Source organism: Pinus tabuliformis, chromosome J (genome assembly GCF_031772625.1).
Source record: "Pinus tabuliformis cultivar Carrire ecotype Pingquan chromosome J, CPIR1, whole genome shotgun sequence".
Taxonomy (NCBI): domain Eukaryota; kingdom Viridiplantae; phylum Streptophyta; class Pinopsida; order Pinales; family Pinaceae; genus Pinus; species Pinus tabuliformis.
In genome coordinates, this window is record NC_142295.1 from 620,550,016 (window position 1) to 620,577,474 (window position 27,459).

The following is a 27,459-nucleotide window of genomic DNA, read 5'->3' on the forward strand; positions in this document are numbered from 1 at the left end:
TACATATTTACACTAACCCCTATTGATTGAGGGGTTGACCTTGGAACTGTCACTTCCTCTTGAGGGTGGGAAGCACCTAATAGGATTGACCATTAGCCCCTCCTTTAAGGTAGTGAACATCTTTATGGGACATGGTCTAGTTAGATATCAAAAGTTGATCCTTGTTTGAAGCATTAATATGCCCTTAACATTCAAGTTTTGCCCACCTAGATGGATTATTGGTTTTAGTGTTTGATGGATGGTTGCTTTCACTTGAGTTCATGTTGTTTTTGTTAGGTGGTCCTCAACAGCCCAGGCCTTAAGGGCACCCACTCCACAAGTACCCAGGCCTTTCAAAGAGATATATGGCTAAGCAAATGCAACATTGAGATAATTGAGCCTCCTGATAACTTGAGCAAATGTTACATGTCATTGAGCACCCTTAGGACCTAGGACATTGGTCTACTTTGACTTAGCACAGAGGATTCTTCATGATGACACCATTGGACCTAGTGTGCCCCCAAGTTGGCCTTGACACAACTTGATGCATAGGACTTGATTCAGAGCCTAGATGAAGATGGTTTCCCATTGAGAGACTAAGGACGATTTGTTGCACCTGGAGAAACCCTAACGCTATAGAGAGGATTCATTTTGACAGTTGGAGACCCATGGAGACCACATGATGGCACCCTAGTTGCATTCGAGACCCCAAAGGAGGATTTGAGGGCATTCCATCAAATTTTGGATGATATAGACACTTTGACACCTTTTGACGCCTCAACACACCTTGGCATGGCATTTGGAGCCCTAAAAGCGCACGATGTCAACACTTATGGGCATTTATTGGTTATTTTGTCATTTAGCTAGTGGGTTTCCTTGTAACCCAAGTTTATCTTATGTCAAACTTGTTGTAAGGGGCTTCATTAGTCCAAAATTAATTGAGGTAGACCTCATACAAATAAAGGTCACCTCACTTTCATTTTCATCATCACTTGTGGATCAATTTGGCCTCCTTAGAGGATTTCGGCCTAGCTGAAATTGACTTGTATCTTGTGGAGATGTGATCTTTTGTGGAGTATTTGCTTATGGATCTTTTCTCTTGCTTTGGAGATGTCATTTTGGAACAATAAGGCATTGGTTCATGCATTTTTCTTGTAAGTATTCTGTGTATTTGAATATTTTTATGGCTATTGCATGGAATGGATATTGTTAGGGTTTTTGTGTTAGTTTTTATTGATTTTTTTTTTATAAAATCTTGGCAATGGTATTGTATGCATTACCATTTTAAGATTTTGTGTGACAATCCCTTGAGTTATTCTTCATGTTAAGCTCTCAGTGACTTTGTTCCCTCATAAATTGATAGCTAGGGTATGAAACTAGGGTTTTCCATTCTCCCTTACTCCAATGTAGGGTTTAGTTTTCTCCTAAGTATATCTCCCTCTAGAACCCATCAACCAAGGTAAAGCATTGGCCTTTCCACATTGTTGATAACACCATTAATTACCCATACGTTTTATTTTTTCTCTCCTCTTTTTTAATTTTTGTCCCTTTAAGGCAAGCCGCGAGGCTAGGGTTAGGGCCAAAATTCAACTAGGGTGCATGTATTGGCTTGTGGGAGGATTCAACACGTGTTTGATAAGATATTGCCTCAAAATCATCCTTTTCCTGTGGCTAATTCTTCTAGTTTAGGGTTGATGTCATAAGCCCTAGGTAATTTTGCCCTAAGTAAACCATAATCTAGCTCTAGGCTTCAACTTGGGGCTTGTTGAAGGCTTGTTGTTCCTAAAGTTGATCATATTCATCTATTCAAGCCTTTTCTTGGCCTTGTGTACCTAGGTAAGCTGGTTAACTTTGCATATGCATAAACCCTAGGCCATTTGTGCCCTAGATAGGCTTTTTGGAGGGTATGCTTTGCCTTATTTAAGCCATTTTGAGTCCCTTCCTTAAGTTGAGTACCTATCCTAAGCATATCCTTGTCACCTCTAAGCCTTAGACTTGATATATCCATTAGGTGACCTAATATAGGGAAGCCTCATCATTATCCAACCTCCATTTCCACTTTCCCACCATTTTTCCTCCATCAACCCTCCAAAATCCACTTTTCGGAACATCCTGTAGAAAATTACAGAACATCCTGTAGAAATTCCAGAACATCCTGTAGAACCCCTGCAGACTTCCTGTAGAAGCTCACGAATGAGGTTTCTTGGTAGCCAAACTCTGTGAAACTCTCTGGAAGGGTGTTAGGGACCCCTTAGGCCCTCTCTGAACCTTCCCGACCTCCTCCAAGCATTTCCTCTCGCCAATCCACCTCTGCACAGTCAAAAACAGTTAAATCGCATGCATAATAATTCTGCCAACTTACTCAAAAATACAAAAAGATGGTTCTTTCAGATTTGACTATAAAAGTAGCTTAGACACATGCATTTCATCTTCTTAGAAGTCAATGGCATCTCTCCCAGTAGCTTGCATCCTCTTTCTTGCATCAGTAGAGCTAGCTGGTAAAATTAGGGTTTGCTAGGGTTTACGTTTCCTTTCAGCTTTCCAGTTTCTTTCTGCAAGTAGATTAGCCTTCTTTGAGTTAGCTTTCGTCCATCAGTTAAAAAGCTTCTTCTAAGAGCTCATAGAAGTTGGCTTAAGCTCCTAGCGGACTTGTGCCAGCTAACCAAGTGACAGCTGCGGCAAGAGCTAGTACTTGTGCATACAACACCGTCGCTTCCAAGTTTGTTACGAACTACCGGGTTGATAAAATTAAAGAAGGGAGTTCCAGGAGTTGCAGCATTATTGCTGCAATACTGGGGTTCACCAGAAGCCATTTTTGTTCAAGAGTAAAGATAGCTGGGTTGTCAACCATAGCCAACAACATAGAGGAGTGAAGTTTGATATGACAACATGTTTAGGTGCAACACAATGGATAGTATGGTGCAGCACAGTATGGTGCAACTCATGATGTAATAAGATACAATGGATGGTTGTATTGTCAACATCAGCATGGTTGTATTGATAGTATGTTTAGATGCAACATACTTGGATGGATGCAGCATGATAAGCGCAGTGATTGTTGTGGGCAGCGTGGATGCAGTGAAGCGCTGCACAATGGTACAACATGGTGATGATGGGCATGTAGATATAGTAGCAACACGATGAATTGCAGCAGCTTGTTGATGATGAGTACAACATGATGATGTGGTACTACTCAGTGATGGGAGCAGCATAGTGATGAAGAGCAGCTCAGTGATTGGGTGCAACACAGTGATGGGTGCAGCATGATGATGAGGTGCAGCACAGTGATGGGTGCTGCATGGTGATGGAGTCACCTTGGAGGATCAGTTGAAGCAATATGCCTTCACCTGAGTTCAGATCAGCTGCCTCATGTGCCATCTTCTTAGAGAAGATCTTTGCTCTTATTTAGATAAGTCAAAATGTTGATTTCTGATGTATATGTACTATCTCTCTCTCTGCTGAACTATTGAAGAACATATAAGAAGAATTGATCAAGGGTTTCCCCACGTTGGGGTTTGTCCTTGGCTGGGGCCACATCTTGTGTCCTCTTGTCTCGGTTTGTTTTCTGCTATTTATGTTTATGTTCTATCTGCATTTTACTATCATGCTAAATGTGATTGTTAATTTGGAATTGATATTGAGCTAATATGGAAAATTGAAGTAAATTTGCTGTCAGCATAGAACGTACCTAAAATTAACAGTTCCGCTGGCCCAGATAGAGTCATGTTGCTCATTCATTGCTCCACAGAAACCCCACACTGCCTCTCTGCCCTAGCTCTTAGCCACAAAAGCCTTAGAATGGATGATGATGTCACAAAATGTCTCCCAAAGCCAAATTAATCCACAAAAATCTCCTTGCTTGCCACAAACCAGATGAATAGTGCCTCAGAAAAGTATGCCAAACAGATTAGAGAAAGAGTGGATTGTTTGGGTTGGAATCTTTTACTACCGAAATCAATAAAGGGGAAAAGGGGTCTTAAAACCCTTAGAGCCTTAGCTAACAAAACAAAAATATCCAACAACCATGATGAGAATAATGATTCTCCTCTCTCTTATTTATATATTCCCTTTGGGGTCTTCTTTCCTAAATTTAATTCAAGGGGCTAACAAGTTTCCATCCACGTAGCCCCTATTCTTGCTTCCTTCACAAGTTTCCTCCAAGTACCCCAATTTACCAAATTTTGTCTCAAAAAGGATTGAATAATGGGTTTCACCCTTTATAATTGACTATAGTCTATGGGGTTGGATAGGCTACTTCTTCCTCCCTTGGGAAACGAATTAGTAGGGGAGATTATAGTCTCCCCTTCCTGATATTGCTTGTCCTCAAGCAATTGCAAGTTTGGGCGCTGCAAAATTTTTAATTTGTCCCCCTGCTTTCAAGAATGAGAACCTCTCAATTGGCTCATCTTCCTTCCTCTAATCACTTTCAAAACATCCATCTTCTTTCAAAATAAGGGATGTAACAATCCCTAGCTCTTCTCCATATTCACTGCCATCACGAATATTTGCAATTGCAAAACTGCCCATAAATGCCTTGAAAGGATCGATTGATCAACACTAGAGTTTGGGGTGATGCTAATATTAAAATCCCTATAATCATATAATAGAGCTGGGTGAGGACCTTCTTTCTTACTGACCATTGGTATTTGAGTTCCAACCTTTATGGTTTTGAAAACTTGCTTAGCCTCGAACTCTGTTTGCTCAAGGTATGGAACAGTCCCTTTAAAAACTACTAACTCAGGTTTTCTATAACAAGGTTGCACCGCTAGATAATGCCAGGGATTGGGAAGATGCTGAAACCAATAAATATCTCCCTGTCTTTATGCCTCCCTGATATTCTTGAAGCTATCCCAATATCCGTCAACAAATTATGAAGCAATTCTCCATATTTCCATTCTCGTATTTGCAAATAATAGCTTAACAGGAGATGATTTCCACTGACACAACAAGCTGATTCATGCACACCCTTCTCAGATGTTCCATTAATATTATTTAGTTTAGAAATGCTTTTATCTATCTAGTTGCCTGGTTGGTTTGTTTCAAACATCTTCATGTCCTCCATAACAATATTTATTGTATCTTCAACTTGCCTACAATGAGCAGTCACAAGATCCTCCTCTTCTGTTGGATCCCTAGATTTTAATCTTGTATGGATTGCTCAGAAAATATCTCTCTGCCTCCCATTAGCAGCTACATTATTATTCATCTTTAGTGCTTCTTCTTTCGGATTCTGATTGTAATGCTTATCAACTTTGCTCTTCCTCCCAAATTGGAAAGGAATTTGTTTGTCTTGCTCTGACTCTTTAGCAGTGCAAGAATTAAACTTAGCAGAATTATTATTGCTCATTCTCGGGTTTGCATAGGCCAAATATGGGTGGCTATCATCTCGACCACTTGGAGGACCATGATCCATTGTCAAAATGCTGGTAAGTCTCACCATCTGACTGTTTATGCTAGCCAATTCTGTTGTGATCACTTTGGAGATTTAAGCTATTGGTTTTATAAGTGTACTGTGAAAGCAGTGACATTAGTGGAGTCAGTGGAATAGTAGATGACTCCCACAGTTTCCCTCTTGTTTGTAGTAGGGATTTAGTTAAGGAGACTTGTATTTACATAGAATCCTTGATCTCCTTCGCACCTGGGTCTTTAGCTGCTTGTAAAATTCATTTGCAAGCATCCCATGGTAGCTATCTACCACAAACTCACCTTTCCTCGCTCTTGGGTAGTCCAAGCGTGGCCTTACCCTTTTGGTATACTCATCGTGTTGTAGAAGTCGTACAGGAGTGTGCCTAGGCTTGTTCTGTTGGCAAGTTATGCATCCTTTTGCATGCCTCAACACATCATCCTTGAGGCCCTTTGAAGAAAACTTTTCTCTGATCTGCCTGTATGTCTCAAAGAGTCCTTGGTGTATTGTTAGTTGTGGGTCATGTACAACATTCAAGATTTTCTGCTTAAGTGTAGAATCAGGAATCAAATATGTCATATCCTTATATAAAATGACCTCATCCTCTATCTTGTCCTTGTCATCCTGGATGACAATGTCCATCAATTCGCTAGTAAACTTATTTTTGGAGCATTCTACTAGGAGTTGGGCTTTCCAATCTTTGGTAATTTCCGAGAGTGTGCATATGTCAATCCCAACATTCTTCTCACCTTTATGTTGATTTGTGGTAGCATCAGATGTGCTCTAGCCACGAAATTTGGTGGAGAGGTTGGGGCACATGAGATCTCCAATACCCAGAAAGGGTTTGGGCAGATTGTAAACAGTTCAGGAGATATTAAAATAATTAATATTTTTAATGGAGTCCCTAAGTCTAAAGATTCTAAACTTAGGGAAATTAAAATATTAATGTGGATTAATATAAAACTGTGTTAGAATGATCCAAAAGACATGGATCAAGCCAGATTTAATCTTAGCCGTTGATTAGGGACTTAATCTCGGCCGTTGATATGTCAACGAGAAAAGTATAAGAGGGGGCTTGAGGGTCACTTGGAGAGTACACCAGATGATTAGTCATTCTATTCTCTAGAGCGGGGTTTGCTAAGAGAGATAGAATCAGTGATCGGAGTTGCAGCTAAGGGGCAGTGCGTACAGAGAGACAGAGAGGCATAGATAGTGCCGAGAGATCAGCGCAGGAGCTAGAGAGAGTGACGCAGTAGCAGCCAAGGTTCACGCAGGGCCACGTAGAGGTAGCCAGGAGCTGTGCAGTGCTTCAGAGAGGCCAGCGTTGCTGATACAGAGGGCCAGAAGGCTGACGCAGACCCATTCAAGGTGACACAGGGCTAGCGTTGGGCAGAGAGAGGTTGACGCTAGGGTTTTTGGGGCAGATTGGAGTTGAGGAACTGCTGGAGGGTTTATCTGGGGTTTCAGCGGGGACATTTGTCTCAGACTGAGAGGTACTACTGCCAAGGGCATTCTCTATTGGGTAAGCCGAATTTGGCACCCAGATTGTACTATGAAATTGCTTAATAAGAAAACCCTCAAATAGCTGCATTGGTTTTCCTGCATTGCATTTTTCTGGTACAAAAATAACGGTGTCATTTTGTGTGTTTGTTTCTGTTTCCTTCAGTTGATGATTTGTAAATATGTTGAGCATGCACTAGTGTTTATTTTTAGTATTTACATTGTAAATAACTTGTTAAGTAACAAAACAAGTAGGTAGGAATATATCAGTAAAGTGCATGGAGGGTTTCTAACTAGTAGACTTAGAAACTTCAACATGGTATCGGAGCGTGGTTGCAAATCACAAGAGAACTGAGGACATCAGCCGAGCGGAGCAATAACAACAGAAAACAGTGGTCATGAGTGACAGAAGTTGTTTATAGCAAAGCAGCAACAAGGGAAGGGCGACGTAGTGCTTGCGTCATCACGGGTGAGCTAGGAAGAGGCAGCGCAGAGGCTAAGGGAGGCAAAGGGAGACTCACGCAGAAGCTAGGAGGGCTGACGTAGTTCGCTGAGGAGGCCGGGTTGCTGGTGTCGCGATTGCGCAGAGCCTAGGAGCTCTCACCTTCAGGTTGCTAGGGTTTAGGACGCTGTGGGAAAGTTGCAGAGTGGAGCTGGTGAGGTATTGTAGTCAGAACAGTGCCTGACAGGGCAAGGCCAAGAGGAGGGAGTTGCTACCAGTGTTGCATGAAGCACCCCCCCCCCCGGTTCGAAGCTTCGAAGCGCGTCCCGGAAGCGCCTAGGAAGCTTCATCGGAAGCGACGCTTTGGCTTTTTAAGCCGCTTCCTGGAATTTCCGAAGCGCCGGACGGAAGCGTCGCTTCCATGCCTCCGAAGCGCGCTTCGTACGGCGCTTCGGGCCTCAGAAGCGCGGCGCTTCGGAGCAGGAAGCGCACGCTTCACGCATGCTTCCGTACGCTTCGGCCAAACAGGGCGCGCGCAAGGGAAAAAGACACTCTTTTTTTAATTTTTTTTTTAAGTTATGTTAACTCAACATTAAGGGGGTGGGTTAGGGTGAGGTTAGAGTGAGGTTAGGGTGAGGAATGAAAAGAAGAAAGCCCCCATTCATTCCTCATTTTCTCACTTTTAGTTTATGAGAGTTGGAGAAGAGAAGAGAGGAGAGGAGAAGAGAAGAGAGGAAAGGAGAGGAGAAGAGAGGAGAGCTTGGAGGAGTGAAGAAGGAGGAGCTAGGAGAAGGAGGAGGAGCTTGGAGCAAGAGCTTGGAGGACTTCATCTACAAGAGCTAAAGAGGTAAGTTCAAACCCCAAACTCCCTTGTTTTTTTGACAATTTTGATTGTATTTTTCTCCTCCCTCTCCTACTCTTTCCCATTGTTTCTACTTGCTCCTTTATTTACAGGTTGTCCACCACCTATATCCATATTCCAAGATGGTGTTCTTTTGGCTTCTATGTATCATTCCACTCTTGGTTTTAATGATGGCAAAGGTGAATAGGAATAGAAGGGAAGAAACAGAAGAGGACAGTGGTGATGGTCCCAATAGGAGTGACCCAATGTATGATGAGGAGGAAGGGTTTGAAGAGGAAGGGGATGAACCTGAAGGGGACACTGAAACACAAGATGGGAAAGCTACATCAACACCCTTGTGGAACTATGTGACCAAACTTGATGGGGGAAAGGGTGGTGGATCTTACAAATTTGTGTGCCCTCATGGTTGTCATGGAGGAAAACCATATTGTGGTTCATATACCCGTCTAAGGAGGCATCTTTGTGGGGTGCTGGACAGTGATGAAAAAAAGGGTCCTGTGGGGGTACAAATTTGCCCAAACATTTCAACTGAAGAAAGAAGAAAATACATCCAAATAGAGATGGCTGCACAACAAAAAAACAAGAAACAAGAAACTCATTCTGAATCAAGTGCAACCTCTAAATTTGGTAGTTGCTCATCTCCTCATGGTACTTCTGCAAGCTCTGGAGGTAGAAGAACAATAGGGGATTTCCTTAATGTTGCTGGGAGGGATGATGTGGATGGAAAGATAGTCCGTTTTCTTTGTGCTTGCGGTGTACCATTCAATGTGCTTCGCTCTCCCTATTGGCATGAAATGGTAAAGGCCATCAATGAAGCCCCAAAAGGATACAAGGCCCCCAACTATGAGAAAGCTAGAACAATGTTATTAGAAAGAGAAAAAGCTAAGGTTCAAAGAGCTTTGACACGTTTTACAAATGAGTGGGTAGATTCTGGGGTATCCATTGTATCAGATGGGTGGACAAATATTAGAAACCAACATTTGATAAATGTTCTTGGTGTTTCTTCTAGTGGTGCAGTATTTATTGCATGTCATGACTCCTCCTCCATCACTGCATCTGCACAAAACATTGCAAATCTCCTATTGAAATCAATCAAAGATGTTGGTCCGAAGAATGTGGTTCAAGTGATCACAGATAATGCAGCAAATTGTAAGGCAGCAGGAAAAATTATTGAGCGTACTCATCCACACATCTTTTGGTCTGGGTGCCTGGTTCACACATTGAACCTTTTGATGCATGATATTGTGAAACACAAAGAATGTGGGTGGATTGCTGAGGTTTACAGGAGAGGGAAGCAGCTCATTAAATTCATCACAGGGCATACAAGGGTAAACTACTTCTATGGCACTTACTCCAAGTTGCAATTGCTTAAAATTGCAAAGACAAGATTTGCTAGTTATTACCTCACCTTTAGGCGGCTAGTGAAGGTGAGACAAGCTTTAACTAATCTGGTGTGTGCTGAAACATGGGATGAAATTAACACTGACATAGATGGTGCTAATGCAGTCAAGGACACTGTTCTTGACAGTTACTTTTGGGGACAGGTTAAATATGTTTTGCAATTCACCAAACCAATTTATTACATGATCAAGTTTGCAGATTCAGATCGACTAGTAATTGGGGAGGTGTATGAGCAAATGGATAGCATGTTGGGGCAGATTAAAGACATTGTTGAGCCTAGACATACCACCTTGTACAATTATATTCGTGTAGAGGTGGAAAACCGATGGGAAATGCTAAATGTTCCATTGCATGCATTAGCATATGTTTTGACACCTAAATACTATCATCCATCATGGCTTTCAACACCAGCACCTGGGGGGGGAAGCAGGAGAAAACCACACCAAGATCAAGAGGTTCACAAAAAAATATATGGCTGCATTGAGTAAATTAATCCCTGATGAGGAGGAGGTTGCATTGGTACGGAGATAGGTGAGCAACTATACGCTCAACACTGGTCCATTTGGGAGCATGCATGCAATTAAAGATCGAGAGACTTTTTCTGCTCTTGAGTGGTGGAACATGCATGGAGGGGGTACTCCACTTCTACAGAGTTTGGCATTGCGGGTGCTATCACAGGTGGTAAACACTTCTTCTGCAGAGAGGTGTTGGAGCTCTTATTCTTTCATCCACAGTGTTAAAAGGAACAGGTTGAATTGAGACCGGGCAAAGAGCTTGGTTTATGTTCATTACAACTTGCGATTGTTGTCCCATTACTGTGAAGATGCAAAGTCTAATAAAGACTTGTTGATTTGGGACAAGAATCCAGAGGAGCCCAATTTGGAGGATGGAGTGTTGCGATTAGAGCAATTAGAGGATGCTCTTATCTAGGTATGTCCATTGTGGTATGAATTTTCCAATTTTCCCTTATAAAGCATTTCTCTAATTCATGTTTTTAATTTTTTGTTAACTAGTGTTTTTTTTTTGCATGAATTTTTTGAGCGATTCTAGGATGATGATGACCGTGTTGATATGCCACCCCCACCCCCATCTGGTCCCTTGGTTCCTAGGTTCCATGGTTCAACACCAACAGCAGGGGGTTCTTCTTCATCAGTTTCAGTGCCACGACTTCCACAGGCACCATCTTCTTCATTGCCACCACGTTCTATTCGTGGTGGAAGGAGGAGAGATTAGTAGATATATTCACAATCTACTACTTTTTGTCATAGATTACTCATTAGACTTGTAGACTTGTGAATTTGAATTTTGAACCTTTTTGGCTTGGCGGTGACCAAGTGACATATTTTGTAAACATTATTATTTGAATTTTGGACATGACAAATGTTGACAGTTGCTCACTTGCTAGATAAATCATAATATGCTCTATGTTTTATGTTTTATAATATGCTTAAATGTTTTATGTTTTATAATATGCTTAAAAATTTGATGTATGTTTGTAATAGCTAGAATATAGATGATTGTTGTACATACTAGTAACTACAATGGAATCATGGATGCCATATCTATCTTGATTTATGCAAAAATATGCATGTTTTCATGTCTTCTACAATTAATTTGGTATTTGGGATGTTTGTTTTGAGTATAAATGCAAAAAAATATAAAATATATATATATATATATATAGCAGACGCTTCCGCGGACGCTTCGCTTCCTAGATTTTTGGAAAATGACGCTTCGGCGTCCCCGCTTCCAAAAAACGCTTCCGCTTCGCTCCCGCTTCGTGCAACATTGGTTGCTACTAAGGGTGTCTAGCCGAGAAATCTGGATTAGTGGTGTCGTTGCACAGACGATCAGAGTAGGGGGCATCTCGACATCGGCAGAAGGATTTCTAGGAGGGAAATCGAGACTCAGAGGGAGTCACATCGAGAACTTCCAGGAGGGAAGTAGAAGAGCATCATGGCACTACACAGAGTAAGAGACCAGGACAGACTGGACGGAGCGTCAAACTTCGCAGTCTGGAAGGCCATAATCTTATCCGTACTTGACAGAAATCGTGTCAAGCACTTCGCCTTGAAGACGATAGCTATCCCAGTCGACCCAACTGAGAATGACAAGTACGAGGAGGCAATGGTGAGGGCCAAGAGCATCATCCTTGATGGGGTCAAGGACCATGTAGTACCACACATTGCCGAGAAGGAAACGACAAATGAGATGTGGGAGGCCCTAAAGAAATTGTACCAACATACTTTTGTGCAAAGAAGAATGTTACTAGAAAATTAGTTGAGGTCATATCAGATGAAGAAGGGAGAACCAATTGACACCTTCCTCGAAGGACTGAATGAGATCCGAGATCAGTTGACTTCCATAGAAGCCACGCCAGATCAGGAATTGATGGTGAGGACAACCCTGAATGCAGTCTCAGAAGACTGGGAGGTATTTGTCCAGAGTATACTGGGCAGAGGGACACTTCCACCTTGGGATGAGATGTGGGCGGCTCTTCGCAAAGAAGAGATCAAACGACAGACAAAGGCGGGAATAACATCTTGAGGGAAAGCAAGAAAAGCGGAAGAAGAAGGATCTCTCCAAGATCAAGTGCTTCCATTGTGGGGAGCTGGGTCATTATGCGACCCAATGTCCAAGGAAGAAGAGTAAGGGAGAGTCTTCTGAGACTAAGGCAGCGCCAACAAGGGCAGAGAAGGAAGTGTAGACAGATGATGACTGTGCCATGAGTGCACACGCACCACTTGAGCGGAAGTGGGGAGACATCGAGCTGTAGTCAGGCGGACTACAGGCGATGAGGGGCAGGATCCTCGAGGTACCTAGCCTCTTGGATTAGACCTTGCTATGGGAGCCCCGAAGAGGAGTAGCAGGACTGGCTGATGTGGGTAGAGATGGATGCGGATGGAGTAGCAAAGAGAGCTACAGTGCAGGAGTCCCGAGACAACGCGAGGCTAGCAGGCTGCAACAGTGCGAGAGGCACGGGAGTGTTGCATCAGTGTAGGATGGCATAGAGAGGGGTGCAACAGTGCGAGATGCAAGGAGTTGTTGCAGCAACGCAGAGGTAGTTGGGAGATCAGTTACTTACTTCTCAGTAACTGAGTTGCAGTGCAACAGTGGGCAGTACGATGCAACATGATGAGAGGAGATTCAGTGCGGATGCAGTGTTGGAAGAAAGGACCAGCAACAACACAGATGCAGAGGGAGCTGTCGTACAGATGCAGCGGTGGCAGTGGCAGAACCATGGGCAGCGTTACGGGATACAACAGTGTAGAGGATGCTGGGCAATAGGCCTAGCATCAGCATAGGGACCAATGCTGGATGATCAGAGTAATACTCAATGAGGAGTATTGCTAGAGCACAATTCTCGCTAAGAGGGAGTGTTGATTTGTGGTAGCATCGGATGTGCTCTAGCCACGAAATTTGGTGGAGAGGTTGGGGCACATGAGATCTCCAATACCCAGAAAGGGTTTGGGCAGATTGTAAGCAGTTCAAGAGATATTAAAATAATTAATATTTTTAATGGAGTCCCTAAGTCTAAACTTAGGGAAATTAAAATATTAATGTGGATTGATATAAAACTGTGTTAGAATGGTACAAAAGACATGGATCAAGGCAGATCTAATCTTAGCTGTTAATGAGGGACTTAATCTCGGCCGTTGATATGTCAATGAGAAAAGTATAAGAGGGGGCTTGAGGGTCACTTGGAGAGTACACCAGATAATCAGTCATTCTATTCTCTAGAGCGGGGTTTGCTAAGAGAGATAGAATCAGTGATCGAAGTTGCAGCTGAGGGGCAGTGAGTACAAAGAGACATAGAGGCAGAGATAGTGTCGGGAGATCAGCGCAGGAGCCAGAGAGAGTGACGCAGTAGCAGCCAGGGCTCACGCAAGGCCACGTAGAGGTAGCGAGGAGCTGTGTAGTGCTTCAGAGAGGCCAGCGTTGTTGACGCAGAGGGAAAGAAGGCTGACGCAGGGCTTCCTGAGGCTGACGCAGACCCATTCAGGGTGACGTAGGGCCAACGCTGGGCAGAGAGAGGTTGATGCAGTCCAGAGAGAGGCTGACGCTGGGGTTTCTGGGGCAAATTGGAGTTGAGGAAGTGCCAGAGGGTTTATTCGGGGTTTCAGCCGGGACATTTGTCTCAAACTGAGAGGTACCACTGCCAAGGGCATTCTCTGTTGGGTAAGCCGGATTTGGCACCTGGATTGTACTCTGAAATTGCTTAATAAGAAAACCCTCAGATAGCTGCACTGGTTTTCCTGCATTGGCTTTTTCTGGGGACATTGGTTCAAAAATAACGGTGTCATTTTGTGTGCTTGTTTCTGTTTCCTTCAGTTGATGATCTGTAATATGTTGAGCATGCACTAGTGTTTATTTTCAGTAATTACATTGTAAATAACTTGTTAATTAATGGAACAAGTAGGTAGGAATAAATCAGTAAAGTGCATGGAGGGTTTCTAACTGGTAGACTTAGAAACTTAACCACTTTAGTACCAAACTCACAGGCTTGTGGGCTGCTATCTGATGATTTGGGTTTTGTAGTCACACAGGCTGCTTTGCAGGCTACATCTTCAAGCCTATGTACTGCCTCCAAACAATATTTATTGTGTCTTCAACTTGTTTGCGATGAGCAATCACCTTAAGTATGGTTTCAACTTTCAAGCCTCTCATCGGAATCCAAAATATGCATATCTGAATCTATTGTATTCCTAGACTTTAATCTTGTATGAATTGTACTAGAAATATTTTTTTGTCTCCTATAAGGAGTGATAACAACATCTGATCCCTTCCATTTTCCATGATAAACTGCCCCATATGTGCCAAATCCAAACTCTTATTTCTTCCAGTTTGCATGTTTCTGTAATCCTTTATCCAGTGCTTGGGTCTTAGTTTCTATTGAAGCACTCTTTGCCACATTCACCAAATGATTGTGGACATATTTGCCTAACTCCAAAGGATAGTTCTCAGGAACTTCTTGCTGGGCTACCTTTACAGATATCTAAAATAGGTATCGTAGTTCCAATGTGATCATTCTTATAGTCCACTGGTTTTACCCCTTCTTTTGCCTTTCCAGAAGAATCCTTCTTGTCTAATATCTCGTATCCTGAAGTCATGGGTGCAGACAAGATATCTGGATCATATAAATATAAATCCATGTTTCAGGATGTCCTATTAACATCCTCACCCATTTTACCATTCAAGCAGGTTTTATCCACACCTTCATCTTGCCTTTATAGTTCTAGACCATTTGCATTGCACTCCATTGACAACTCCTTTGTGATAAGCATCACCCTATCACTTTTAGTAATGGAAATATTCTCTGATTTGTTATGTTTACTTCCTTCTTCAGGTTCTGCCCGCAAGTTCTCTAGTCCAACAACATCGACACCATCTAGTGGGGCTTGATCGTATATTAATTTTTAAAATAGTTGTAGAAGTTACAACGTTGCTTTTGTGAGGTGAAGAACCGATACAAAAGTTAAACTTTCAGAAGTTGTTGCATCAATAGGTTTATCAGATACAAGAGTAACTGAAGTTATCACTTGTAAGAAATCATTAATGGAAGGAATTTCATCGTCCTCCCAAAGGGTGAATGCATTAGTTTCACATGAAATATGGGCTCCCCTTAGATAATCTATATTCCTAGTGAGCGATTCAGTGACTTAGAATTCAATGTCCTTAGTCTCCCTTATGAAATCAAAATCCTTATCATGCAGATTGTCTTGATAAGAAGTATTTGTATTATTTTGCAAAGCATCATTTGACCAGTAATCTAGAATATTTGCTTTAGCTACCTCATTTTTTTTATTAGATGGGTAAACATGCTCCACCCTTTCTATATTATGGCCATCCTTTTGACCCATAACAACATCCAAATCTCAATTTTTATCTTCTTCACTGCTACCCTTTTGATTGTCACGTTCATCTGAGCTGTCATTTTCACTGCTTTTACTATTCTAGACATTTGAAAGTTTTGCTCTCTTTGCTCGGTCCTTAAACAATTGCTCTAAGTACGGATACTTATGAAGCTAAGTCACCTGACACGGGGACACGAGACATGCAGGACACACAAATACGAGAGTCTGACATGGGACATGGAGACCCCCTGGAACATGGCACGTAGGACACGTTATATACTATATTCTATATATATGAAAAAAATTAATAGATATTACACAAATTCTTATGATGATACAAATTCGATCATACATGTACATTGTAACATTATGCATACAATCATGATTCATCAATGATACAAGTTTACAACTAGCACTTACTACTACATCAATGACAAATACGATAAATTAACATTGGACAAACACAAGAAATTAACCATAAACTACAATTTTCTCATTAAGTCATCAAAATCAAAATGTATTACATAGATACTGAGTCCTGAGGACTCCTAACTAGGAATGCCAATGGAAAATAGCAAATACAAAACAAGGTAGACACTAGAACCTGGAACCATAGAACAGGAAGGAAGAATCTCATAGGCTGTTGCCAACAGGCTATAGGCTATGCATATAGCTCATCAACATCAAAATCAACATCAGTACCACCATTGCTTTTTCTGCTTCCTCCTCTGTATCCAATGTAATCTTTGCATCTGCTGGTGTGATGGATGACCATTTAAGAGTATCACTATCATCAAAAGGACAGTCTCTAGCGCTGGCTCGTTAAGATCCAAGTTGGCCAATGCCAACTCAACACTGCTTTCCAAACACATATCATCAACAAACACATCCCACATCTTTGTCTTTCCCTTCAACCACTCCTCCCTTTGCCTGTAAATAAGACGAAGGTTGGTGTGCACATGCACCATTCTCTGCCCTGGACTGGCAGACCCTAATGAAATTGAAAGAGGGGGGGGCATTACCAATGGGGACATTCTGCCACTTCTTTTGCCCCTTCCCTGTTGCCCTTGATTGAGCCATGAATGCTATAAAAATAACGAAAAAATGCATTGCTATAAGGCTGTGCATGTAAACAAAATGGATAGGTAGACTATTGTAGAAAAACTAAAAAAAATGGAAGGAAAATCCACTTGTGGCGTTAATCACCTTTGAAACACTCCTGTCTTCTTTGCTGGTCAATCCCACAGTCGCACAACACCCAAACAATGAAAGCAAATGGATAAATGCAACCCAATTTCGACTTTTATCAAGCTTGCGGGTCACTTTTTGGTGGACATGTTTCCAAAAATCACGATTCTCTTTGGGCACGAATCAGACTCCTTCCTGACACGAATCTCAAAAATCGGACACTCACCAGCAACGGATCAGACACATGTCAACACCAAATTGTGTCTGACACGTTGGATTCATGACACATGGGGTCCTCAATATGTATAAATAAGAGGGGTTAGGGCCTCATTTGGGTTGGTCAAAAGTTAGCCAGTTTGTAGTTCGATTTTAGGAGTTAGTAAGATGTTAGTTAGATTTTAGTCAGTAGGTTAGCTTTGCATTTCAACGCATTTTCAAGCTTTTTATTGTGGACATTTTTTGGGATGTAACTATTCTTTTGGTCAATAAAGATGAATCTAGCTTTGCACCAGCTCTAATCTTCCTTAGGACGCTGTAGCTCTTAGGGTTGGGCCCAACCCAAGTGCCTAGTGCCTCCTTTGTGTACTTTTATGTGTCTTTGCTGCATTCTTAGAATAAAATTTGTTATTTAGGTTAAAATTTTGTTTTGTTATTTATGTTGCTTTTGATGATTGAAATAGCTTTTCATGTTTAGGTTGATTTGATAGGTTGGTAGCAGAAAAGATCTTTGAAAAGGTCATCAAGCAACCCTTGATCTCACTTCTCCCTCCTCGGGACCCATGAGTTAAGACCAAGTTGTCCTTGCTGCGATAAAAACACTGTTCTTGCTTCTTCATGCAATTGCTAGTGTTAGATTTTTAGTTAGGAAAGTTGATACCAGTTGTACTTGCATGTTTATAATCTGTTCTTGCTTAGCTTTCATAGTTATCTTACATGATTTGCTGCCAATAAACTTCTGTTCATCATGCTTACTGTTTCTAGGTCAAACTAGGATAAAGTAGCTAGATCTTTGGTTTTCCTAGTCTTGTTTGATCAGTTTGGAAAATAATGTGCAGAGCACCTGCGATACCTCCTTACCTACCCTTACCCCATCAATGCAACATGCTTCGTCCTCTAACTCAGATTCTTGCTTTTCATTTGCCACATTTTCTCACTTTGCCCTAATTTCTACATTCTTATGCATCATTGCTTCCCTCCATCTTTGAACCAAATCCGATCGCTTTAACCACTCCTCATCCTCATTCATCAAGTCCTCGACCTCCTCACACTCTTATCTCACTTCCATACTCACTTCTTCACCTTTTTTCCACCATCAACCCTTCAAAATTCCCTTTCGGAACATCCTGTAGAAGCTACAGTACATCCTGTAGAACCCCTGTAGACTTCCTGTAGAAGCTCACGAAAGCGGTTTCTTGAGATCCGAACACTATGAAACTCTCTGGAAGGGTGCTAGGGACCCCTTAGGCCCTCTTCTCACCTTCCCAACCTCCTGCAAGCGCCCTCGCCATTTCCTTTCATCAACAACCTCTGCACAGTCAAAAACAGTTAAAGCACATGCATAATAATTTTGCCAAATTACTCAAAAATACAAAAAGATGTTTTTTTCCATATTTTCCTTAAGAAGTAGCTTAGTCACATGCATTTTACCTTTCCAAGAGTCAATGGCATCCATTTCAGCAGCTTTCATCTCTTTTCTTGCACCAGTAGGGTTAATGGGTAAAACTAGGGTTTGCGTTTCCTTTCAGTTTTCATCTTCTTTCTGCAAGTAGACTAGCCTCTTTTGAGTTAGCTTTCGTCCATCAAAGTTAAAAGCTTCTTCTAAGAGCTCATAGAAGTTGGCTTAAGCTCCTAGCGGACTTGTGCCAGCTGATCAAGTGACAGCCGCAGCAAAAGCTAGTACTTGTGCATACAGCACCGTCGCTTCCAAGTTTGTTACGAACTACCGGGTTGATAAAAGTAAAGAAGGGAGCCCTAGGAGTTGCAGCATTATTGTTGCAATACTGGAGCCCACCATCTTTTTGGCACCATTGCCGGGGAAGCGTCAGAGTATTGGTGATTGTTGCTTTTCTTCTATTTTCTACTACAATCTTCTACTAAGTAGTTTATTTCAGCAAGCGTAGATTAGATATTTCCCACTTTCATAGATTAGCATTTCAATTCCGCAATTTCAATTCTGCAAGCATAGCCTAGCATTTCATTCCTGCAATTTCATTTCAGCAAAATAGATTAGTCCTTTTCTGCTTTCATTTCAATTCCACATTTTCATTTTAGCAAGATAGGTTTTAGCTAGTTGTAGTTCAATCTATTTCAGTTTTGCAGGTACAAGTAGAAAAAAAAACGAAAATCAGCGAAAAAGATTTCCTTTCATGCCTTGTAGGAGTAGAGATAAGTCAGAAAAATGTTTGCACAACACCCCCACTGCTTCACACAGCCAACCTTCTCTCTTCTTCGATGGCTGTGATTAAGAAGAACCCCTAGGTGGACAACAAGACATATTTTGAAGAACCTCTAGGGGAGAAGAAGAAGAAAACATTCCTCTGGAGCAAATGGCTACAAACAGAAATGTTGGGAGCAACACCTTATCCAAAAATGAATTTGCAAATCAGATGGAAGATTTCAAGAGCGAGGTGAGACAGTTTCTTGCCATGCAACTGGATACCTTGCGGATCCTAAGGAAGCAAGAGGAAGCCGAGAGGGCTTTGGCCATCTTTTGTCCTAGGTGCACTAGAAAGCATCCTAGGAACAAATGTCCATTGCACTCTATAGAAGTGTGTTTTGTCTGTGAAGAAGACCATCTTACGAATCAGTGCCCCTCCTTACCCGGACTTAAAGCTGCATATCAGAGGGCCAAAGGAGCCACTGAACCACTCTATTATATGAACCAAAGGAGGCCACATGGATCCATACTTTACCAGCAGGGAATGCAAGGGACATCCCAGACCTATTATGACCCCTATCAAACCACTTCCATGCCTTCTTGGGGTCCCCCTGCTCATCCTTCCTGGTCCACACCCCCTCCTTGGTCTTTCACATCTCAATATCATGTTCAACCAGCTACTCATCCATTTCACCCCTATGCTCAGCCACAGCCTCAGTGGAATGCACCTCATTAGGGGTGGAGGCCCCAGTACAACTCTCCTCTTGCTCCTTTGCCTCCACCACCTGCCCAACCACATCCATCTCAAATATACACCCCCACTCAACTACCCGTACCACCATTTCCAAACCCACACATTGGAGTAGCTCAACCCAATTGCAAAGCTGAGGTACAACATGTCCAAACAACTCCTCTTGAGCTCAATGATATTCACCATAGCTCAAGAAGAGTGTTGCAAAAAAGAGATTATATTGACAGCATTGAAGGATCACATCCAGCAAAAGAAGATTCAAAAGAGGAGATCAAAGAACCATGGGCTGCACTTGATGAAGAGAAGAGATCAGAATCAGAGATCGAGAAAGCTCCCTCATGGTTACCATCAAATCCTCCATGTAGTCAAGAGAAAAATCAGCAAAAAGAGGAAGATGTGAAGGTCATGATAGAAGAAGATATGGAGAATGATCCAGATCAGCAAAAGGACCAAGGATATCAGAGCTATATTGAGATATGGTTCCAGATGGTCACTAAGTTGCAGCAATACTCTCTTCCTCAGTTATGTTTGATCCCTTCAAAGTCAAATCATTTGGTCTCTAAAATCTAGATAGCTGTCAAAGCATGCATTTCAAGCCTCCACATCATTTTGTCTTTAATCTGGATGTGCACATGGCTCCATTGGAAGTATTCTTATACTTGAAAATGATTTTGTTTTTCAAGTAGGGTAGGGTAGAAAAAAAGAAAAAAGAAAAAGAAAAATGAAAATAAGAATAAAAATCCAAGGTGAAAACCTCCTCGGAGGCGCCTTAGATTGACTCATTGATTGAAAACCTCCATGAGGTGGTCAATGGGTTGGAAAGAAGAGAAAATAAAAAGAGAATAAGGTCCCTGGGTGAAAACCTCCCTTGGAGGCGCCCCGGGCAGTGAATTAGGGTGAAAACCTCCATGAGGAGCCCTAGTTGTTTTCAAAAAAGAGAAAGAAAAAGAAAAAGAAAAATAAACCTAATTTCCAATGAATAATTGCAGGTTGCAGCAAGGACATTGCAGGTTAGGAGGATCGCTCAAAACAAAGACAGAGGAAGTTCTGTGCCTTCTACAAGAAGTTTTGTGTCTTCTACAAGAAGCCTACAAACAAGCCAAAATTGATCTCCGAAGAGGACCCGAAGGCTGGGAATATGTCCATGAGCACTGCAAACATCCATGTTTCCATCCCTCACCCTTCTCCATTATTTTTTCCATCTCATTGTGCTTCTTTCCTAAAAACTGTGTGTTCTACAGGAAGTTCCTGTAGAAATTACAGGAAGCTAGAAATGGATTTTAAAAGACAGTTTGGCGAACATGGTAGCTTCCTAAAGGGCTCATAAGTCCTCCTACAATCTTCAAACCTCTTTCCCATCAATTCCAAGTCTGCATTATAGCCCAAGCTCATTTTTCTTACTGTGCAAAAAACTGCAGAATGCTTTGAAACAAAAATGCATAGTGCTGAAATTTGTTTTTTCCCTAACTTGAAAACCGTGCATCCATTTACAAAACTGTTACAGGGGGAGTTGTATAGGGATGATGGCAACATGCCCGAGCAATTTCAGCCAATTCTAGTGCACAGTTTCCAAGAAATCCGCCTCCATCACCTTTATCCATTTTTGCATTTTCTCCATATCCGTGCATCCATTTCAAAACCTTTTTCATGGGGAGATGCATATAGGTGATAGTAACCTACCCAAGCAGTTTCAGCCAATTCCGATGCATGGTTTTCGAGAAATTGGCCTCTGTCATCTTCAGCCATTTTCAGTTTTTCTCGATATCCGTGCATCCATTGACCACAATTTTGCCATGGGAGGTGCATAACGATGATAGAAGCATGCTTAGAAAGTTTCAGGTCAATCCGATCTATCGTTTGGGAGCTATGGAGAAAACAAGTTGTCTTGTAAAAATTCAGCATCAACAGCATGAGGGTGCAAATCTGAACGTTGAAGCAGGCTCCTGCAGCGTAGATCCATCCAGAGGATACCTGCACCAGAAAATAAGCCATGTATCAGCAAACAAACCAGCATGCATCCACAGAATATGAGCATGCAGCAGCAAAAAGGACCAGGACATTCGACTTCCAGGTACGTGACTAAACCCATTCCTCTGTTGCATGAATGTAATTTAAGAACTGCGTGAACAATGAGATGGTTGGGATTAAACAAGATCGGTGGCCAGCTAACTGGCCACCCTCGTCCAGTTCAGACAGTGCCTTGTCCAGTTCTCTAGCGCTCAGCCAGAAATCATGCAGCATACGTGTATAGTCAACTCACGTGAAATTTAAAAAAACAGGTAGTGTTGGCTGTTTGAACTCCAGTGCAACAGATGACAAGTGATTAACAAGAAGAGAACATACAGTTCATAACAGCACTATAGTTTGCATGGGGCCAATGCACATCCGGCCACCTCATCTTCTCACACGAATCACGCTGCAGTTAAATGATGCTCGGCTGAAACTCTCACCACTCTTTGTTCACTGCGCCTTCACGACATTCACAACTGAAGCACGCGTCCACCACTTCCAGATCAGCTAACTAGTGGTCCTCTGCAAGATTCTTGCCTGATTTTTCGAGATTTTTGCCGTTTTTTTTTTAAATCTCCCGCCTATCGGGCTCTACAGGAAGCACAGTTTCGTTCTACAGGAAACGAGAGCCTTCTACAGGAAGGCTTCCACAGGAAACAAGAGCCTTCTATAGGAAGGCTTCTGCAGGAAACACATGAAACAACCATGCAGAAAGAAAACTCGGGATTTTCAGCGAATTTCAAGCTCAAAACGAGGTAGGCTCAGGGAAGCTTCTTTGTGCATGATTTGTTTGTGCAAAGTGGTGAATTGAACATGGCATGAGATTGGAAAATCAGTGAAAAATCTGCCTGTGAATTGGAAATAAAACGTTTGCCTGTGTGTTGCACTGAGTTTCTCAGTTGTGTCTGCATCAAGATTCTCCTCCGCGTTTCTTGTCTTTAAAATTCTCCTGTAGAGAAGATATGCAACTATGGGGGCCAACCTGTGTATGGAAAATTTTGAACTTGCATGTCTGTATGTGTGCTGAGAAGAGAAATTGAGCTCTGTACTCTATCCGTAGAAACACAATTCTTCCTTTCATAAACGGACAGCCGAATTCTGGGCAGAGAGGGCTAAAAAAGTCCACCTGAAGGATGTCACAGCCAAAGCAGACACACAGAAATAAAAGGAAAAGACACATCCAGCAAAACAGACAGAAATAGTTGACATAGGGATTTCTACAGGAAGCATGGAAACAGAACAGCAAGAGGAGAAATCACCTGAGATATTGGCCAGGGAGGCAACAACTACACTTGCTGCCTTAAGCACACCTCCAAAACAAAAAGGGAAGCGAAAGAGGCAAACCTCCATGTACTTTAAAGCAAGGAGGAGCACACGGATCAAAGTGGGCAGACCCCAGCCACAGTCAAAGGAGCCAATTATCATTGAGGACACCACAGCTAAACAAAAGGAGGAGTCTCCTTCAAAGATAACCATCACCTATGAATGAGGAAGCCAAAAACCTTCACTAGAGAGAGAGAATTAAGATGATGGACTCAAAGACAGTTCTACAGGAAGCTGAGAATTCTCTACAGGAAACTCAAAAGGGCAGACATAACACAGATTTCTGAAGAGCAGCAACTACAGGAAGGTTCCCTCGCAGGTTAGGAAATAGTAGAGGAACAACAGCCAAGGGAAGATACACAGCCTGATGTTGAAATGAGGATAAAGCAGCAGCAAGAGAGGGAGTCTCAGGTAGTAGCTGAAATACTGATGCTGAAACAACAGTTGCAGGAGAGAGAAGCCCAGATGGCCTGCACGGCCAGCTAGGCAATAGAAGCCCTGCAATGAAGACAACTAGCTCGATCCTATGCATTGTATCTTAAAGACCAAGAAGCCCTCCATACATTCACACTCCCTAGTTGGGAAGTCGTTGGGGACATGACAGCAGAAAGTGACATAAAAGCCCTCACCTATGATATCAGTCCTTCTGACAGTGAGGAAGAAGAGCAGAAAGGGGGAGAAGATGAAGCAACTAATGACTCAGCAAGACAAGAAAAGGAAAAGGAAGAAACTAAAATAGAAGAGGAAAAGGATGAAGAGACAGAACAGGGAAAGCACAAGAATTCAAACAAGCAGACTAGGAGGAACAGTGAAAGGACATGGACAAGAGGGCAGGATTTTATGGCACACATGAGTAGACCACATCAGAAGCTTGGGATGATAAGGATGTCACCAGGGCCATAAAAAATAAAGAGATAGATTAGTTGCTTAGAGGATGAGCAACACTTTCAGTAGGGGGTGATGATGAGCCCCATAAATGGGTAATTATATGGGCTCATTCAGCCTCGTAATTTGACTTAATCCACCATTCTCATTAGTTTATTGCATGTTTTGGATTATATTTATGCTAATAGAGTGAATTGGGTTAATTATTATGCCAACAAGTTTAATGTGTGCTTTATGCAGTCTTTTTGGTCAATTCAGAGACAAAATCAAAGGTTTAAATGAGCACTTGGCAGCCAAATTCGTGGAGAGGATTTGTAGGAAGGTGTCCCCTTCATTTATGAGCCCTTACCTCGAATTCTCCACCAGCAGCTCGGAGTTCAAGGGCCACCACATCGATTATCACAAGGGCAGCCGAGCAAGGGCTAGTAAAGTTGCTGTTAACTGCAAGTTTTGGCAGCCGAGTCCCTAAAGTTTAGGAGGACTGTTGGGGTCCTCAATTTGTATAAATAAGAGGGCTTAGGGCCTCATTTGGGTTGGTCAGAAGTTAGCCAGTTTGTAGTTCGATTTTAGGAGGAGTTAGTCAGATGTTAGTTAGATTTTAGTTAGTAGGTTAGCTCTGCATTTCAGCACATTTTCAAGCTTTTTCTTGTGGACAGTTTTTGGGATGTAACTATTCTTTTGATCAATAAAGATGAATCCAGCTTTGCACCAGCTCTAATCTTCCTTAGGAGGCTGTAGCTCTTGGGGTTGGGCCCAACCCAAGTGCCCAGTACCTCCTTTGTGTACTTTTATGTGTCTTTGCTGCATTCTTAGAATAAAATCTGTTATTTAGGTTAAAATCTTGTTTTGTTATTTAGGTTGCTTTTGATGATTGAAATAGCTTTTCATGTTCAGGTTGATTTGATAGGTTGGTAGCAGAAAAGATCTTCGAAAAAGGCCATCAAGCAACCCTTGATCTCACCTCTCCCTCCTCGGGACCATGAGCTGAGACCAAGGTGTCCTTGCTGCCATAAAAACATTGTTCTTGCTTCTTCATGCAATTGCTAGTGTTAGATTTTTAGTTAGGAAAGTTGATACCAGTTGTACTTGCATGTTTAGAATCTATTCTTGCTTAGCTTTCATAGTTATCTTACATGATTTGCTGCCAATAAACTTCTGTTCATCATGCTTACGGTTTCTAGGTCAAATTAGGTTAAAGTAGCTAGATCTTTGGTTTTCCTAGTCTTCGTTTGATCAGTTTGGAAAATAATGTGCAGAGCACCTGTGATACCTCCTTACCTACCCTTACCCCATCAATGCAACCTGCTTCGTCCTCTAACTCAGATTCTTGCCTTTCATTTGCCACATTTTCTCACTTTGCCCTAATTTCTACATTCTTGTGCATCATTGCTTCCCTCCATCCTTGAACCAAATCCGATCGCCTTAATCACTTCTCATCCTCATTCACCAAGTCCTAGACCTCCTCACACCCTTATCTCACCTCCATACCCACTTCTTCACCTTTTTTCCACCATCAGCCCTTCAAAATTCCCTTTCGGAACATCCTGTAGAACCCCTGCAGACTTCCTGTAGAAGCTCACGAAAACGGTTTCTTGAGATCCGAACACTGTGAAACTCTCTGGAAGGGTGCTAGGGACCCCTTAGGCCCTCTTCTCACCTTCCCAACCTCCTGCAAGCGCCCTCACCATTTCCTTTCATCAACAACCTCTGCACAGTAAAAAACAGTTAAAGCACATGCATAATAATTTTGCCAAATTACTGAAAAATACAAAAAGATGTTTTTGTTTTGTTTTGTTTTGTTTTTTTAATTTTTTTTTCCATATTTTCCTTAAGAAGTAGCTTAGTCACATGCATTTTACCTTTCGAAGAGTCAATGGCATCCATTTCAGCAGCTTTCATTTCTTTTCTTGCACCAGTAGGGTTAATGGGTAAAACTAGGGTTTGCTAAGGTTTGTGTTTCCTTTCAGTTTTCATCTTCTTTCCGCAAGTAGATTAGCCTCTTTTGAATTAGCTTTCGTCCATCAAAGTTAAAGCTTCTTCTAAGAGCTCATAGAAGTTGGTTTAAGCTCCTAGCGGACTTGTGTTAGCTGATCAAGTGACAGCCGCAGCAAAAGCTAGTATTTGTGCATACAACACCGTCGCTTCCAAGTTTGTTACGAACTACCGGGTTGATAAAAGTAAAGAAGAGAGCCCTAGGAGTTGCAACATTATTGCTGCAATACTGGAGCCCACCAATTGGTCATCACAAACAATTGAAGACATTATCAAAAGGAAAATCTTCTTACTCAGGGGAACTTGGAGATAATAAAAGCTATCCTATAAGAGGAATTGGATCAACCTCTATAGAGCTGGAAAATGGAAGCAACTTTCATCTCAACGACATCCTATTTGTTCCAGGTTTGCATAAGAACTTAATTTCTATTTCAAGTTTAGAGGATAAGGGTGATAGAGTAGCTTTCATTGATGGAAGAGTTGTAGTATGGAGTAAGAAATCAAGCATAGAGAATGGTAGAGTAATTGGTATTCGTGAAGGAAGTCTTTATACTATATAGGTTGATATCTCCTCTTGCACAAGCTTTGGTTCACATTGAAATCAGCCCATGTGAACTCTGGCATAGAAGATTTGGCCATCTTCATTTCAAAATCCTTCCAACTCTAAGTTCTATAGTAGAAGGAATCCCCGAATTGAAAGAAGATCACGAAGGAGTATGCAAAGGATGTGCATTGGGTAAGAATACCAAGAGACCATTTGGAAGCAGTGCTTCACGGTCAAAAGAAATCTTGGATCTTATTCATTCCGATGTTTGTGGTCCTATGACTCCTAAATCACTTGGAGGTCATCTATATTATGTCACATTTATAGATGATCATTCAAGGAAAACTTGGGTTTACTTGATGAAATCCAAGGACGAAGTATTTACAAAATTTCAAGAATTCAAAGCTGAAGTTGAGAACCTTATAGAAAAGAAAATCAAGATATTAAGATCTGATAATGGAGGAGAGTATACATCCAAGGAAATTATAGCTTTCTGCAAGGAGTCTGGGATTAAGAGGGAGCTAATAGTCCCATATAATCTAGAACAAAATGGAGTTATAGAGCGAAAGAATCGATCCATTGAATAAAGTGTAAAAGCAATGTTGCATGATAAAGATCTACCGAAATTTCTATGGGGAGAAGCCACAAAGACAACTGTATATATTCAAAATCGAATGTGGTCACTGGATAACAAAATTTCCAAAGAAGTATTCACTGGGAAGAAACCAACTGTAGATAATCTCAGAATCTTTGGTTGTCCTGTATATATTCATATACTGAAGGACAAAAGAAAGAAGTTGGATCCATCAAGCATGAGAGGAACATTTGTTGGCTACAACAACTCGTCTAAGGCCTATAGAATCTACATAAAAGGAGGACACCGTATAGAAGGCAGTCGAGATGTCATATTTGATGAGAGCATTGCATTCAAGAAATCAAAGGAACT

At 41.8% G+C, this 27,459-nt stretch overlaps 1 protein-coding gene across 2 annotated transcripts in view; it reads left to right on the forward strand.

Annotated features, from left to right (window-relative positions):
- LOC149228483 (uncharacterized) overlaps positions 1 to 27,459 on the forward strand; it is an 85,262-nt gene that overhangs the window by 34,542 nt on the left and 23,261 nt on the right. The window lies entirely within an intron of this gene.